General features: G+C 39.6%; 1 long non-coding RNA gene and 1 pseudogene across 1 annotated transcript; one reads left to right on the top strand and one right to left on the bottom strand.

Moving 5' to 3' along the window:
* Window positions 1–9,034: 9,034 nt before the first annotated feature.
* Window positions 9,035–16,199, bottom strand: LOC147311459 (uncharacterized). Its single transcript, XR_015125403.1, has 3 exons — window positions 16,097–16,199; window positions 9,222–9,439; window positions 9,035–9,140 (listed from the first exon to the last, which is right to left on the bottom strand). It is a non-coding gene; the product is annotated as an uncharacterized LOC147311459 (long non-coding RNA).
* On the top strand, window positions 11,929–15,479 carry LOC147311460 (uncharacterized; annotated as a pseudogene).
* Window positions 16,200–17,701: the final 1,502 nt, after the last annotated feature.

Here is a 17,701-nt window from a genome sequence, read left to right on the forward strand (position 1 = left end):
CGACAGAGTCAATAAACTGATCCATAAGGCCAGTAATGTTGTGTGTATGGAGCTGCACTCTTTTAAGGTGGTGTCGAAGAGGCCATTTACCATTTACAATGTTGTCCAAGATAAGGACAATGTTGGACAATACCAATACCTCCCACCCGGGTGAATTTTGTACAATACATGAATTAAATAAAATAGACAATCTGAAAATTTTAAATGAAAAATCTGAAATGTACATTGTCCTGGTGGGTGTTAGAGTGTCTAGAAGAGTCCTGTCTCAGTCGGTTTTGTTTTCTGTTTTTCTTAATGTTACTGTACTGGAGCAACTGTAACTTGCATAATTTCCCTAGGGATTAATAAAGTATTCTGATTGTGATTCTGATAAAGCTTGAAGCAGCTCTGGCTGTTAGAACCAGCACTGAGTACTGTTAATTTATACAGTGTTTATACAGCATATCCTTGCCTGTGATTCATTCATCAGGAGATTTTTTTATGTGCACATGTTTTCAGTTATTGTATCTCTTGGCTTAATTACAGCCTTAGCAGCATCTCTAAGAAGAAGACCGCTGTAAACCTTTTGCCAATAATCAGAAAAAAAGACTATTGATCCAGGTGGTATTCTTGGGAGTTTAACACCAAAACTGAACTCAAGCAGTGAATTCTCATCAGACTGGATTTAATAATTAATAATGCATCTTCTCTCTTTCTCTCTCTCTTTCTCTGTCTAGCTACCTATCTATTCACCTTGTCTGTAAAGATAAGTATGACTGCAGTGATCTGCACAACATATTATAAAGAATAAAAACTATATGAATAACTTTACTCCTCTTAAATATAAAACATAAAGCAAGTACAAGTGTGTACAAGTTACAGACATATTAAAATAAATGAACTCAAATCAGTAGTGTCATCTACAGTCTTCACAACGGGGAATGATTAATCCGTTAAGAAAAGAAGAAAAACATGAAGCAAAATTAAAAAAGTGAATAAATAAGTAAAAATGCAAGTGAAACTAATCCTAAACTGAGCATACTGAAATTATGGATAGTTTTGGTACAACTATAATTTTTACTCTATTCTTACTAATATTTACTGGAACACCTACATGTCTTGGCTAATGCTTGTGAAAAATAAAGAAACTGTTGAAGGAAGCATGTAGACTAAAACTGTATAAACCATTATGGTCAATTCACCGAATTCTCAGTTAAACTGAAGCATGTGAAAGAACAATACACTGGCTTGTGTGATAAGACAAGGCAAGTATTATTGTTCTGCACCAATAATACCTGCAGTGTTTTCAGTAATTCAGGAAGGTCAACAAAGGAATCCTGTCTATGCTTTCATTTTCCATTGCATTTCCAAGTCACTCACTCGTTCCAGTTTTTCCTGTGGGACACAAAGCACAAAGGAAGGAGGGCACCTCCTTCCTTTGTGCTTTGTCTTTCTCCTCTAGGTTTTTACTCATGTGATCCATTACCAGAGCTGGGAATTTTAAAGTCAATCATCAGCTATGTTTGAATATTAAAAACACATACCGCTACATACGTTTCCTAATAGTTTTTCCTTGTCCAGAAGATGGACTACAACATGTGTACAGTGGGGCAAAAAAGTATTTAGTCAGCCACCGATTGTGCAAGTTCCCCCACTTAAAATGATGACAGAGGTCAGTAATTTGCACCAGAGGTACACTTCAACTGTGAGAGACAGAATGTGAAAAAAAAAATCCATGAATTAACGTCATGTGGTCAGATGAAACCAAAGTAGAACTTTTTGGTATAAACTCAACTCGTCGTGTTTGGAGGAAGAAGAATACTGAGTTGCATCCCAAGAACACCATACCTACTGTGAAGCATGGGGGTGGAAACATCATGCTATGGGGTTGTTTTTCTGCCAAGGGGACAGGACGACTGATCCGTGTTAAGGACAGAATGAATGGGGCCATGTATCGTGAGATTTTGAGCCAAAACCTCCTTCCATCATCGAGAACTTTGAAGATGAAACGAGGCTGGGTCTTCCAACATGACAATGATCCAAAACACACCGCCCGGGCAACAAAGGAGTGGCTCCGTAAGAAGCATTTGAAAGTCCTGGAGTGGCCTAGCCAGTCTCCAGACCTCAACCCCATAGAAAATCTGTGGCGGGAGTTGAAAGTCCGTGTTGCTCGGCGACAGCCCCAAAACATCACTGCTCTCGAGAAGATCTGCATGGAGGAATGGGCCAAAATACCAGCTACTGTGTGTGCAAACCTGGTAAAGACCTATAGTAAACGTTTGACCTCTGTTATTGCCAACAAAGGTTATGTTACAAAGTATTGAGTTGTATTTTTGTTATTGACCAAATACTTATTTTCCACCCTGATTTACGAATAAATTCTTTACAAATCCTACCATGTGGATTCATGGATTTATTTTTTTCACATTCTGTCTCTCACAGTTGAAGTGTACCTCTGGTGCAAATTACTGACCTCTGTCATCATTTTAGGTGGGGGAACTTGCACAATCGGTGGCTGACTAAATACTTTTTTGCCCCACTGTATCTTACTTACAGTTTTGTATCACCCAGGCCATTTAAAAGAGAACCATGTTATGACAAAAACTGAAAGAGAAAATAACATATAAATAAATGAAATGAAAAACATGATTTGCCACAGTTTCTAGTTAGCTCAGTGAAGCATTGAAGTTTCTTTGGTGTTTAGACATTTTAGATTTCAGAGATTTCTTTGTTGAATTGCTTTTTAGAGAAAAGATAAAAGAAAGAAAAGGTGAAAAAAATGTGAAGCTGCTTGTAAATGAGTTCAGTCTCATGATGGTATATGTTTTGGTGGATTATTTCCCCCTGTGAATCAATTAAGAAGTGGGACACTCAGAAAGATTAGAAAGAGTACTGGCTGTACTGATGTAAGATGTCTGGTAATGAGCAGGGTGGCAAAGGGAACAGTTTTAAGTGACTTTGATGCTGGATAGCTAGGCAAAGAGATGGAGCAAATTAGGGGGATTAGCGATAAGAATGGAAACATATGATGCGAGTGCACTGAGAAGATGGAAGCATACTTCCAGCTGATGTATGTAGAAAACAAGAGAGTGGAGGACATGGTGGACAGTTGATGAACCAGGAAGTTCAGAGGTTTAGTAAAGAAGTGAGGGCAGCTATTAAGAAGATGGAGAATGAAATGGTCCATAGTCTAGATGAGAGGTGTTGCACTGAAGGATGAAAGCAGCTACACTTTGTTTCCCAGTGGAAATCAGAAGACAGAGATACCTCTTATAGTGATTGGTATAGGAAAAACAAAACAAAAAATTTATTTAAGAGATGTGTTTTTTCATGAATTGTAGACAGACTGACTTTTACTGTCATCCTTATAAGTTAACTTACTTGCCTTCTGTAACTCTCCTAGTGCCTCCTTTCACACACATCAAGGACAACTTTCCCACTTTGGGCACAGAAGAGGTTTTATTTGCTACCTGCACGGCTGCTGGATCGAAGCCTCCTGCTGAGGTTAATAGAGTTTATTATATATCCTCCTTTGTGTCGCTGTCCATTTAATAATTTTAATTATTTAATTGGCTATTGCCAATAAATGCAGCAAATTAAAGCAGTCAATAAGGTTTTTTGATAGGGGAGGAATCTGGATGAAACGACTGCTGTCCAGACACGAGTGTTTCTTCACTGGCTGACAGTAGTCTAGTACACTATTTACAATCTTTGTGTGCAGAATAGGTTTATATATGTACTCTAGATAGATACATTACTTAATAATAAGTTATGTCACTTTTTTGTCATTTTAGTTGCTCTCTCTGCAGACATTCCCCCCTCAGTACCAAGCATTTACAATTTGTCCTGTAAAAGCTGTCTCAGGCTGGTTTCCCAAGCTAGATAATGAGTTCATTGTGCTTTATTCTTCTCCCCCAGTCAAAACAATCTGCACAGTTACCATGGGAATTATCAAAGGAGGCAGTTTATGTGTCAATCTATAACCAAAAGTAACTGAGATGTTTTGAAAAAGAAGTATTGTGGGGGGTTTTAGTGACAATGTATGACTGTGGTGTTCTGTTTCTGGTGGAATTCCCCAAAAGACCAAGAAACCCAATATGTTGTTTTTAGTCCAAGCTTATTGTAAATGAGTCAATGACACCTTTGAAAGTCTATAAAAGGATTACTACTTGAAACTAAATGAAAAGCAACCAAGATTTATAGTTTTGCCTGACGTGGCAGGATTCAAACATTATTTTGACATCATTAGCATTTCATCAGTTCAGGTTTAAAACTTTCATGTCTTTATTTTTTGTAGTCTCTCCCACAGAGATGAACATTACAGTGATTTCAGTGTTTGACAGAAGCCAAACCAAGTGAAAATATTATCTGGAGCAGACAATGTAATTTGAACAGTTTTTACATATTCATTTCAATGCTGAGAGATAAAGACAGGTATTTAAAACTATATTTATACTAAATATATTAACTATTATCAGAAGTTATTTAAATTTGTTTTAGTGGTGTTGGCAGTGAACTTTAGCTGCTGGGTGTTTCCAGAAGCAAAAAAAGAATGTTCCACATATTGTGTTTGTTATGAATACATGCATAACATGGATGCAGCAAGTACAGTGGGGCAAAAAAGTATTTAGTCAGCCACCGATTGTGCAAGTTCCCCCACTTAAAATGATGACAGAGGTCAGTAATTTGCACCAGAGGTACACTTCAACTGTGAGAGACAGAATGTGAAAAAAAAAATCCATGAATTCACATGGTAGGATTTGTAAAGAATTTATTCGTAAATTAGGGTGGAAAATAAGTATTTGGTCACCTCAAACAAGGAAAATCTCTGGCCCTCACAGACCTGTAACGTCTCCTGTAAGAAGCTTTTCTGTCCCCCACTCGTTACCTGTATGAATGGCACCTGTTTGAACTCATCATCTGTATAAAAGACACCTGTCCACAGCCTCAAACAGTCAGACTCCAAACTCCGCCATGGCCAAGACCAAAGAGCTTTCGAAGGACACCAGGAAAAGTATTGTAGACCTGCACCAGACTGGGAAGAGTGAATCTACAATAGGCAAGCAGCTTGGTGTGAAAAAATCAACTGTGGGAGCAATCATCAGAAAATGGAAGACGTACAAGACCACTGATAATCTCCCTCGATCTGGGGCTCCACGCAAGATCTCATCCCGTGGGGTCAAAATGATCATGAGAACGGTGAGCAAAGATCCCAGAACCACACGGGGGGACCTGGTGAATGACCTGCAGAGAGCTGGGACCAAAGTAACAAAGGTCACCATCAGTAACACACTACAACGGCAGGGAATCAAATCCCGCAGTGCCAGACGTGTTCCGCTGCTGAAGCCAGTGCATGTCCAGGCCCGTCTGAAGTTTGCCAGAGAGCACATGGATGATACAGCAGAGGATTGGCAGAATGTCATGTGGTCAGATGAAACCAAAGTAGAACTTTTTGGTATAAACTCAACTCGTTGTGTTTGGAGGAAGAAGAATACTGAGTTGCATCCCAAGAACACCATACCTACTGTGAAGCATGGGGGTGGAAACATCATGCTATGGGGCTGTTTTTCTGCCAAGGGGACAGGACGACTGATCCGTGTTAAGGACAGAATGAATGGGGCCATGTATCGTGAGATTTTGAGCCAAAACCTCCTTCCATCAGTGAGAACTTTGAAGATGAAACGAGGCTGGGTCTTCCAACATGACAATGATCCAAAACACACCGCCCGGGCAACAAAGGAGTGGCTCCGTAAGAAGCATTTGAAAGTCCTGGAGTGGCCTAGCCAGTCTCCAGACCTCAACCCCATAGAAAATCTGTGGCGGGAGTTGAAAGTCCGTGTTGCTCGGCGACAGCCCCAAAACATCACTGCTCTCGAGAAGATCTGCATGGAGGAATGGGCCAAAATACCAGCTACTGTGTGTGCAAACCTGGTAAAGACCTATAGTAAACGTTTGACCTCTGTTATTGCCAACAAAGGTTATGTTACAAAGTATTGAGTTGTATTTTTGTTATTGACCAAATACTTATTTTCCACCCTGATTTACGAATAAATTCTTTACAAATCCTACCATGTGGATTCATGGATTTTTTTTTTTTTTCACATTCTGTCTCTCACAGTTGAAGTGTACCTCTGGTGCAAATTACTGACCTCTTTCATCATTTTAAGTGGGGGAACTTGCACAATCGGTGGCTGACTAAATACTTTTTTGCCCCACTGTATATGCAACAAGGAAAAAGGCATCTTCTCATTGAACTAGTTTTGTGGTTTCCTTCCTCTTTGGGCTAAAAGAGGCAGCACAAACACTTGAGATATCAATAGAAGCACAGGCTGTTCTCCATTTAGTACACCAGGACTTAGCAGGATAGCTCAAACAAGTCAAAAAATATAGACCAATGGACAAATGTTCATTACAGATGCACAAGAATCACCTAATCAGTGTTTACCTAAATTGTAATCAAGGTCATTTATTTTGCTTCATGGGCACTTTTCCATTGTTACGCCCCTAGCAGGGCCTCTCTCTCCTGAGGGTGCCTGTGTGGGCGTGACCCACTACCTCCTGCCTGAGATGCCACCCTTCCCTCCTGTACAGCTGACTCCCATCAGCAATTAAAGGTATTTAAGCCCAGAGCAGGGTGAGCTTTGGGCCAGAGTGCCATTTGTGTGGGTACAGCTAGTGAGCTGAGTGTTTTGCGGTGTTTCCAGCTGGTGAGCTGTGTTTTGTGGTTTTCAGTTAGTGAGCTGTGCTTTCCTTTTGACTTTTTGCTTTATTTGACCAACGCCTGAGTTTTGTTTGTGTTTCTTTTATGGTGATAACGGCTTGTCCGTCTCTTTTAGTTGAATAACTTCAATAAAACTGTTTTATTTAACTGTTTTGCCTCCCTGACTCCTTTTTCTGACCCGGTCACTTTTGTTGCTTCCCCCTTAATGCCTAGACCCCCCCCCCCAGGGGAACGTAACAAGTGGGGGCTTGTCCGGGATAATTGAAAAGGGAGTTCTGTGTTGGATTTGGGTTTTTTTTTTGATTATCTCGCTTTGGCACCTTTTAGAGATTCATAACTTCCCAGTTAAGGTAGGTGAGTGCCCAGCTGAGCTTTTTAAGTTCCTCCTTCGGGAGGTCAAACGAGTTGGCGTAAAGGGTGCAAAAGTATATTTACATTTTAGATGAGTACAATTACGAAATAGAGCCGCATAAAATAGAAAAAGTAAAAGAAACTCAAATTTATAATAACAGAATTTGTGTAAATGTGTTGTTATAACTGATTCTGTAAAACGTCATTAAATATCTTCAGCATTTAAGCTCCATGCTGTGATTCTTTCACAGTGTGATGGACCGAGCAGTGAAGGAAACTTAGGCACAGGTTAAAGTCCAAAAAATGATTTTTTTATTTAACCCAAAAAACATAATTGGTTAACTCATGCAAAAAGAATCAAAATCTTGGGCCCATAAAAGAGGTCAAACTAACAAAACTCTACTCAAAGTTAACAACACAACCGACAACTCAAACAAACTGACCTAACTTAATGAGACAAAGGGGAAACTTAAATAGTGGCTGATCAGCCCACAAAAACAGGAAAAGGGGTAAAACACACAAAACCTAACTAAACCAAACATAATGAACTCCAATTCCCCCCCATGGTCCTGAGTTATGGCGTGAACCAATTTGTAGCCTTCCTTTAAAGCTCGCTCCGCCCCTTTTCCACCTCTTGGCTCCTTAATCAAGGGACTGGAACAGCTGCAACTAAGGTAACTCAGAAAACAAAAGATTAATCATACATAACAGTGTAAACTAAAATGTGCGCACTTATTTTAGAATGCAGCGTTATGTGGATATGTGAATGAATTCTAAACCAAAACCAGTTATTTATTGTTCTGTAAATAAATTCCTATATTTAAAGAAAGAAATGTGAATGCAATATTACTTATAAGCCTCTACACTAACATGGTGATATTACCACTGTGTGGCTGTAAGTGCAGCCATCACACACAGTAATAGTTAATAAGAAAAGAATTATATTCATAAATCGACAGTGAAATTACAAGCAACATGAATATTTTTTTTCACATGACAAAGCGGTTTTATTTGCCCTGTATATTTGATTACACATAAACTCTTTTCACAATAAACTGCACCAGTGTCACTCAGCAGTCCTTGGCTTCTCTGTCTGTACTTCACTGCTGATCCATTACAAGTGAGAAATTCCTGGTAAATGCAGTATTTGTGTGTTTAAAGATTAATGTTTTCTTTTTTCCGGTAAGTAGCTCTAAAACTACATAAATTGATTTTTTTTCACTGCTCGAGACAGCAAACTCTTCTTCTTTCCACTGGTGTTAATCATGTGACATAACTGTGAGCTTAATGGACCCAGTGGTGAAACTGAAATATTTTATTGTCTGGTATTAAAACTTGATACTGTTTGGCTGCATTTTATTAAATGCTCTCAAATCATTAAAACAAAAAAAGAAGACATTTCTCACCATTTTATTCTGTTAAGTTGCAGACCGATGTACAAGACTGTGATCACAGAGTTAGCAGGACTTGGCTTACAGGCACGAGGAGTGTGGTGTGAAACCTTACTAAAACTAAGATTGTCTTCACATTGTCTGGCATCAGGTGAGGATTTAGCTCTGCAGTTTGTCTAAATCTTTCTGGTTTTGTTACTGAGTTTTGGATTTGAGGTTTTGTAGATGTGTCATTGTGAAGTTATTCTGTTTTCTTTTTCTGTGGACTTCTATAAAAGGGAATAAAAAGAAACGTTAACATCTAGACTTAAATTAAAACGAATGACTCACCCTATGAAGGTAATAAGCAATGGTTTGAAATCCATTACTTCTCCTACTGTTAGGGCCGAGAGGGCCAGGCTGTGGGTGTGGACTCAAATGCAGACAAAGAGGGAGGCAAAACGGGCGTGAACACAGTGCTTTATTTACAGTGCCTAGTGAACTTACAAAGCAGGAAACTGTGGATGCTCTGAACTGTGGAAGCTATGAACTGTGGAAGCTATGAACTGTGGAAGCTATGAACTGTGGAAGCTATGAACTGAGAACTGTGAGGCCAAACTATGAACATGAAACTGAGTGCTATGACTAGGTGCTAGATTTCATGGATGGATCCTGGGAATGGAAAAAGGGGCAGCGGCTTGGATGGAGGTACGCAGTCACTATAATGAGAGGAGACAAGTAGTCAGTGGCAGTCTAGTGAATCACAGCTGAAGGATTAGACTGTGGTGGTTAGGGCTTACGCGTTGTAGGTTAAAGTGTCATGCGAGGAGGGGGTGTCCAAGGGGTTCCGGGTGAGGAGTGTCCAGAGAGGATCCACAATATATTTGGAGTGAGGGACTTGGCAGGGAGGCAGGCAGGTGTAGTCCAATGATGGAAAGGAAGCAACCAGATGACAGAACCAGCGTCCAGGCGGAGATGTGGGTAGTTTAGCTTGGGAAATGCGACTGCCAGGTGGGTCCTATGACAAAGAAAACACGGTGAGGAGAAAAGCAGGAGTTAAGGGCTCTCACAAGGGCTTGGCAGCCTAGCACTAACGTGAGTTAGCAAAAGGTCTGGCAGAGGTCTGTTGTGAATGCTGGTCTTATATGCTGGTGACTTGATTGGAACCAGGTGTGGAAGCTGATTGGAGTCTCTGCCTGAAGGTGGAGCCCAGCGGAGTGGAAAAACCCTGTACTCACCCGGACCATGACACCTACCCTGTGAAAGGTTTTTCCAAAGTCATAGCAAGTTCATCTCCTTTGTTTTTGTACCTTAAAACCTTTCAGTACAAGGAAGTTTTGAATGTGAAATATAAAAACTAAATTTACTTATTTCTCGTTTTGCTTTCCCTGAATGTCGCTGGGACAGCAGCATGGTGCTTTTATAAATCTGGACGCTTTCAAAGAACAATAACTTTGTATACACCTAATATGTAGTATAATATGTAGGACTTCAGATATAAGGCTTTTTTAGGGCTTGCTTTTTTACACAACTCTCAGTCAACCGATTAAATTTGAACAATCACAAATATAATTGGTTAATTCCATCACAAATCTCAAAAAGCAGTTTTGTAAATGAAATGGGTAAAAAGTATGGAGAAGATTGCAACTGTGACATTTTGTTGGAAGAATTTTTCAGCAAATGAAGCAGAGCAAGAACAGCACGAAGTCAGTAACGGCAAATTTGTTTCAATGTGTTTACAACAATGTTTCTCCATTTGTCTGCTGGAACTTGTAGTTATTCATTCTGAATTATTTTTAACACCACAATAAGTCAGCCAACAATTAAGCTGACGTTAAAAGAAGCATTGTAGCTTGTATTAAGTTGAATAGATGTTTGCAACATTATTAGAAGCTGAATACTTCTTATATATTCTGAATTTTCTGCCTCAGCATCCTCTGACAGCTGTGGGCGCAGATAATTGCCCATCTGGACTGAAGGCTCCACCAGCATGTTCCAGGGTCAGCTTGTAGATGAACGCATGAACAGGTCGAGGTACTCGGTACTTTTATAATCCTGAATGTCTTTTTTTTTTTTGAATCCATGGATATGAATGTTTCTGTCTTGCTGTCACTATACTTTATATTTGCAGTAATTACAGCATTTTAAAAGCAAAACATTGTTAATTGAGTCCCACTCTGCCACAGCATTTTGGATGTGGCTGTTCCTTTGTTTTGATGTGTAACAACATTAATGGCACTTGAGAGCTGTGCTTGTGTTTCTACCAAGAGTGTGAACTGCTTTCATCAGAAGCTATATTAATGTAGTTACTGTAAATTCATTTGTTTATTTTTCCCCCACCTGGATATTAGTATGTCCCTTCATTAAGGGTAACAATGTTAATGTTACGTTTTAAGTTTACAATCTAATGCAAGGACAAGTTCTGACACATCAACCATTCATAACAACAGATGTATTACCAGTAAGTCACAGAAGCTCACGCAGACAGTTCAATACAGCACTCAGACACCCAGAACAAACATTCACACCAGACGTCTGTGAAGGTTCTCAGTCATCCAGGTCATCGTAGGAGCTTGGAAAGAAAAGCATCTGGTGGTTTCGGTTGAGCTCATTGTGAAACCTGGCCAGGTTTCACAATGAGCTCATTGTGAAACCTGGCCAGGTTTCACAATGAGCTCACCCCTCATTAATTAGCACCTTAATGTGGTGGAGTGGTTTGTGTGCCCCAGTGAATCTAGGAGCTATGATGTTGGGAGCAATTTGCCCCTGGTAAGATCCCCAGTTCAAATTGGTGATGGGTGAGGGGCCCCTCCTGGAGCCAGACTCAGAGAAGAGGTTGGTTGGGAGCACCTCTGCCCTCTAAACTCTTTTGTTGTTGTTGTTGTTGTTGTTGTATGTTTTTCACAAAGGTTTCAAATCATCAAACAAATTTAAACAGTGGACAAAGATGACACAAATACACACAAAATGCAGTTTCTAAATTAACGTGTTTGTTATTAAGCTAAGCAATTAACTTAAACCAATAAATGTTTGTGCCACCCTTAGCAGGAACAACTGTAATCAAGTCTTGTAATCAAGCAGGTGAACACTTTTTCATACAACTGTAGATTTAGCACTGTCTGTGAAGCTTGGTTTAAGAAATAGGTGCTTAAAGTTTAAGAATATGTATAGCAACATCATGTCCTAGTACAGATCATTATGTCACCAGGTTCTGTCACTAGTTCGCTAACATAAGCTAATGGAAGTCTATTTGTCGCAACAAACCAGACAACTCAGTGATGTGATATTCTGTACTGGCACAATTTGGTGCCAATCAAAAACTTTAACTTTAAGCACTTATTTCTTCAATCCAGACTGACAGACAGTGTTAAATTTATGTCAGTTTTTGAGAGCAGGGCTCCATGATGTAAGATGTAGACTTTAGGCATGTAGTGTTTCATGTGCACTTTAAAACAGTGGTTCAAAAACTGTGGGTCATAATCTGCTGAAAGCCATTGCTGTAAAACCATGGATCACCAGGGTGGGTGCGGGGTTTGGGACTGAGGTGAAATGAAGGTGAACTGATATGTTTTTGTATGTTTGTTTGTTTGTTGATTAAATGTAAATTTCAAAAAAATAATTGAAAACCTGAATATGTGTAAATGCTGTGGTAATGTAACACAATTGTGTTACATTACTGATTTTTATCGAATCTGTTTTACTGTTTTCTGCAACATGTTTAAAAAAAGGATCCCTTAGTTTCATTTATTTACAGAAAGGTACCAGCATTATTTCGTTTGCAAATGTGATTTCAACACGTTCTCACTCCCAAAGTGTAACATTTTACACTAGGTGACAAATCGTCAACATATTAACACGTTCCTAAAGGACAACATCGGAAAAATGAGGAAACATGAGAACTGTTTGGACTCTTTCTACACGTTTGCTCTTTTTCTTAAAATCACTTGGGAAAACACTATTTCACGTCATTAAAGTGCTGTTTAACGTTAGGAACATGGTTATGGTTAGGGATAAGGTTAGGTTTAGGGCTGGAACGTCTATTACCGCGGGACTGTCACTCCACTGGATTCCATCCATGACCCGGCGCGTACCACGAGAATGCGGACGGTCACCTTTCGCGTTCCTCAGGAACGCCGCGGGACGTGACAAAACATCGGGATGTTAAGCCTCGGGAGTGAGAAAGGGTGATTTAATCTCTTTGCTGCTTCTGCATTCTGACTTGTGGTTGTTGTACGTTTTGTAGAGCACCTCTGAAATAAATGTTTTTGAAAATGGTTTGGTCATAGCTTGTCCTCTTTTAACTATTCACCCTGAATAAGATCTGGAGGATGAGGGAAGATAATAGTAGGACCAGGAAAAGACAAAGCTGCTGAGACTGCTGTGCCAGTATATCACCCAAACAAAAGAACAGGCATTACTCACAGATCTCAGTTAAAACTCAGTCACAGCATGCCACAGGAGCTCACTGTTCTCACAGCTGGCCCAGAACACTAAGCTACTAACCACTGAACTGTAAATCATAAAACAAAAGGCACCAAACTCATGGATAAGCCGGTGTTGTGTCTACAAGTAATGGAAGACTTAGCAAAGAACCCCTTTTAAATGATATCCTCACAAATGCATTCACATGACCAGTTAAGCATACTTACAGCCTTCTTCTGTTTCACACCCAACTCCAATTTAAAAACAACAAGCAAAATGTGTTTAGGACTTTATAAGTGTCACGAACAGACGGGTGAATGGGGATGATGAAATTGGTACTGTGAGATTATTACACTGTCTTATGTTACATTATACCTCTAATCAAAGAGTTGCTGAATCATCGTATGACTATAGGCCACATTATACCTCTGATTTAAGCTTATGAACGCATTATAGTTTTAGGTTGCATTATACTCCTGAGTTAGAAGAAGGTGAAATTATTAGATTTATTTGACTGATTTGTATTACATTATACTGCTGATTTACTGTGAATGAGTTACACTGTTTTATGGTCCTTCATATTGCTGATTTATTCTGATCTATAAAGAGAATACTGTTTGCAGAGAATCATGGCCTTCTTTTTGTGATTGTAGAAAGAACAGAGCGCACTGTACGGGAGCTTCTCCCCCACATTAGCCAGGAGCAGAAAAACAGGGAGCCAAGGTTCTAGGTTTTATGACAAGGTGGGGGCCACCAGAGGCTATATGAGTTTGAGTAACGGTCCGACATTTTGTCTGTGCACATCTCCCATCCGGATGATTGTATTGCTCATTGTGTTTATATGGAATAATAAGAGTGTATTGATTAAAGTAATTGTTAATTGAGCATTTATAATATCAGTGTTGTTCTTCCTTCAGCCCAAAGATCAAAGAATTGGGGTAATTTAACAGTACAAGTAGGAAATAATATAACCATCTCTTTCAATAATTTTCCATTATTTTTTGCATTAAGTATTAAAGTCAATAAAACAATAAAATATATTGTTAGCCATGTGAGAGAAGCAGATATTACAAAGAGGAATAGACTGAATCAAAGCTTTGAGGATGGAATCTCATCTCATCAATACTGCCCTCTAGTGGACATGAGCGCAAAGAGCACAACAATCCTTTATTAAACCTCTGGGGTCCGTATGTGGTTAAAACGGTATATTAAGCTGTTTCTGATAACTTTTGATTTTACCTATATATTTCACCTTTAAAAACTGTTTACCTTGAGTTGGTATCATTTTTACAGCTTCATGTGTCTGCTTGCACATTTAAAAAAACAACAAAAAAAAACCAAAAACACACATTATAAAAAAACCCCACATTATATTAATACACTAGAACTAAAATCACCCCCCCCCCCCCACAAAAAGTAGAAAAAAAGTCGTTTTTTTTTCTGTGAAAACCACAAACATGTTCAACAACTCATTTTCATAGTCTGAAACATAAGTTGTAAATTAGAAAAAAATATGTCCATATTTTTCAAGCAACAAAGTTATATACAGCTATTTACAGAAAAATGCTGGCAATGCCTCGGGTGTTTGTTTTTTTTGGGGTTTTTTTATGTCTCTTAAATCATTTAAAATGTTTCTGTCCACCTTTTTGGACAGTGTCTGTGCTGCTGACAGTTGGAACAGGAAGGCACAAACAAGACACAAAAGATAACTGTTTGCGTTTCCTAGACTGCCCTGTGCACATTGAGGAGAATGGCAACCTCAACAGTGAAGTTTACTGGAAGCCCACACACATGGGCCAGTACCTCCTCTTTGACTCCTGTCACCCTCTGGAACACAAACTTGGAATAATTAGGACCTTACACATGTTCCCTCTAAGCCTAAAGGGGAAAAAGAAGGAACACACACATGTAAAGGAAGCACTTAAAACATGCGGTTATCCTTATTGGGCATTTATAAAGTCAACAAAGAGGCACAGAACAGAAGATCAGACACCAGCTAGGGAGGATAAGAAAGACAGAAGCAACAACATTGTCATCCCCTATGTAGCCGGTGTATCAGAAAAACTCAAGGGAGTTTTCTCCAAGCACGACATCCCGGTGCATTTCAGACCCAGCAACACACTCAAACAAAAACTGGTTCACCCGAAAGACAAAACTCCAAAACACAAACTAAACAATGTGGTGTATGCTGTACAGTGTAGCGAGGAATGTCCAGACCTCTACATTGGAGAGACCAAACAGCCACTTCACAAGCGCATGGCACAACACAGAAGAGCCACCTCCACAGGACAAGACTCAGCAGTCCATCTGCATCTTAAGGATAAAGGACACTCTTTCGAGGATGCCAATGTTCACATTTTGGACAGAGAGGACAGATGGTTTGAAAGAGGAGTGAAAGAAGCCATCTATGTCCACTGTGAGCAAATATCTTTGAACAGAGGCGGTGGCTTACGACACCGACTGTCTGCCATAATCCAGTTTTGAGATCCCTTCCCAGCAGCCTTATCACCCACTCACTCCCTGAGCCATCTGACCTCAGGAATTCGCATGATAGGGTGGGGCTAGGTTTCACAATGAACTCACCCGAAACTCTGGATTGTGACTCACACCCGCTTTCACGCCTAGTGATTAGGTAGAGGATCATCAGGGGGTCATTTGTCGGGTTAAATCTGGGACTCTCCACAATTTGACCCTTAGAAATGAAGAAGCTTCTCGGATGAGAGGTGAAACGTCTTCAAGCAATTTAAAGAAGTCCAGATGCTTTTCTTTCCAAGCTCCTTAGATTTGGAACAACACAACATACAACTTAGTTCACAGATTTGCGTTGTCCAGGGTTTATTTCTGCGATTTCACACAACCCAGGATTCAAATCATGAATTTACAACATTATGAATGAAATGTGCTCTATTTTATTTCCTTAGGGATTATTAAAGTATTCTGATTGTTTCAGGATGACCTGCCATTATCCAATGACACATCTGCTTACCTGTATCTTTTGCTTGTTTCTCCTCCTCTTCTTTTCTATTTTTTCTAAACTGAGCACCTGATGGCTTTGAACTTTTCTTGTCTATCTTCCATTGGTTTTAATTTTGCACTCCAGTATGAACACAAATCCCCCAACCCAAGGATCACCACAACATAACCTAACAGACCTACACCTTAGTTCACAGATTCACTTTGTCTATTATTTTATTTCTGGGATTTCACACAACCCAGGATTCAAATCATGAATACATGATGGTCTTGGATTTACCTCATTATGAATGAAATGTGCTCTATTTGACCGCGGTAAAGTGAGCCGTCATTTGTGAGCCGCGGTCAAGCCAGCCGCCTCCTATCCGCCGCATAGATTTCCTTGCGCTTTTACACCAGTCTTTACGGTAGCGCCTTTTCGCTTTATATCCTGATTGAAAGCCTAGACTCGCGCACACACGCGCGCGCGCACAAATTACAATGGAACAGCCCAATACAGCCATCGTGACAGTCTGGTTGCATATTCAAAAATTCATTAAAAATCATTCTTAAAAGTTGATGCCAAGCTTTCAACACAATCCTCTTCTGGGACAGGTTTTACCCAGATTTACTGTAATATTACTCAGAATTCACAGTAAACTCATATTCAGTGCAATACAGTCAAAACACTACAATTATGTTTATTTCAAAAATTCATTAAAAGTCATCCTGAGTAGTTGATGTCCAACTTTCAACACATCCCTCCTCTGGGACACCTACTGTACCTGTGTGCCAAGTTTAATCCAGATTTACTGTAGAATTCCTCAGAAATTAAAGGAAACTTATATTCAATTCAATACAGTCAATACAATAGAATTATGTCAATTTTCAAAAATTCATTAAAAATCATCCTGAGTAGTTGATGTCCAACTTTCAACACATCCCTCCTCTGGGACACCTACCCCAGATAGCAAGGAGACATTGAACAGATGTTGATTTTCCATCTGAACCATCAGAATCGTCAGGATTGAAATGTCAACACAAAACCAATGTTGAAACAACATTGAAATACTGATGAAACCTGACACTGACATTGAAATAACATTGATTCACTGTTGTTCTGTCATCGTTGATTGTTGATCTATTTATAGTTGACAAGGTGACAACAATCACGTTGAAAAACCATCGATTTATGGTTGAGCGGGAAATTAAAGCTGCTACCACTTGGACTATTCCGCAGCACCCCTATCACATTGGTACATCCCTCCAGGTAACCATTGTCTTGTACAGTAGAGCGGGACATTAGATTTACTCTCAGCGGAATTGACCGGAGAAGGCATCAGTTCATGCACTGCACTGGCCTGCACCACGATTAGTATAAGGTAAGAATGAATGACTTTTGTTCTATTCGTTATTTCCACGGTTGCATTTGAATAACAGTAAAAAAAAAAAAACCAAAACAAACTTGTTAATGTAAAGTTTCGGATAAAATGTGGGAGCCCGAAATTGTGTCTACTTTCATCTTACAATCCGGCAACAAATAAATTGCACTGCAAACAAAGTCTATCAACAAAGAAAACATTTTCGTTTCATACTTTTCCGTTATATTCCCTTACAAAGCTAGCTTTAACGCTTCGAGGGTTCCTTTGTTCTTGCCGTCGCCTCGGCGCTTGACCCAGACTTTCGCTCTGTAGTTGCTTTTTAGCATAGTACTTGTTATGCCCTTGAGTCAAAAGTCAGCGGTTGGTGCGTGTGCTGATTGAGCCACATAAGCAGAGTGATAAATAAGCTCAGAGTGAGACATCATTGCCACAAGAGATCTTTGTATCCTATGTGCGGAAATGGAGCGAGGGAGCGCTCTGTTCACTAACCTATCTTTGATGTACCCTTTCGTTTATGATGTCGT

This window comes from Aulonocara sp. 'chitande type north' Nkhata Bay, linkage group LG16 (genome assembly GCF_057382095.1).
Source record: "Aulonocara sp. 'chitande type north' Nkhata Bay isolate Kocher_YH1m ecotype deep benthic linkage group LG16, A_spYH_male_GT1.1, whole genome shotgun sequence".
NCBI lineage: Eukaryota > Metazoa > Chordata > Actinopteri > Cichliformes > Cichlidae > Aulonocara > Aulonocara sp. 'chitande type north' Nkhata Bay.